Genomic DNA, 622 nt, shown 5'->3' on the forward strand with positions numbered 1-622 from the left:
AGCTGAAGTCCCTTGGGCCCCAACCCCTCTGCCCAGACCAGAGGTGGGGGGTGGGAGGGAGAGTGGGGACGGGGAGGTCTGGGGCAAGGGCCACCAGTGCGGGGAAAACGGCTGTCTCTTAAGCAGGAGTCCAAACAGCGGCCACAGGGAGCCCAGGGAGCAGGTGCACCAGGGCTGGCTTACTCTCCATCTTTTCCCCCATGTGTTTTCCTTTTGGCAGCAAGCAGTGGTGCCTCTGCAGCACAGGCGCTGAGCTGGGGGCAGAGAGGGGGCGCTGTCTCCTCTGCTATGATCCCCCTCTCGTCCCCACCCAGCTCCCCATAGACAGGAATCAGCTGGAATTTCCCTGTGGCGAAGCCCAAATACCCTGCTTCTAATAAAAAAAAAAAATGATAGCCAAGGGAATGGGCCCAGCCACCCGGATGGCCGAGTGGTTAAGGTCTTGGACTTAAGATCCAATGGGCATGTTCCCGCGTGGGTTCGAACCCCACTCCCTATAGGGTGAGCTTCCCAGGCTGGGCCTTTCTGGGGACGTTACCAGTGACATGGGGCCCACCTTGTGTCTGCTTTTTCTGTTTCCTGCGCTGTCTTGAAGCTGAAGCACCTGCGCGAACCGTTTTTT

General features: G+C 58.7%; 1 non-coding gene across 1 annotated transcript; it reads left to right on the forward strand.

The window, feature by feature from the left end:
* The first annotated feature begins 416 nt into the window (after nt 1–416).
* TRNAL-UAA lies at nt 417–499 on the forward strand. Its single transcript has one exon. It is a non-coding gene; the product is annotated as a tRNA-Leu (tRNA).
* Nucleotides 500–622: the final 123 nt, after the last annotated feature.

Source organism: Suricata suricatta, unplaced genomic scaffold (assembly GCF_006229205.1).
Source record: "Suricata suricatta isolate VVHF042 unplaced genomic scaffold, meerkat_22Aug2017_6uvM2_HiC HiC_scaffold_46948, whole genome shotgun sequence".
NCBI classification, from domain to species: Eukaryota; Metazoa; Chordata; class Mammalia; order Carnivora; family Herpestidae; genus Suricata; species Suricata suricatta.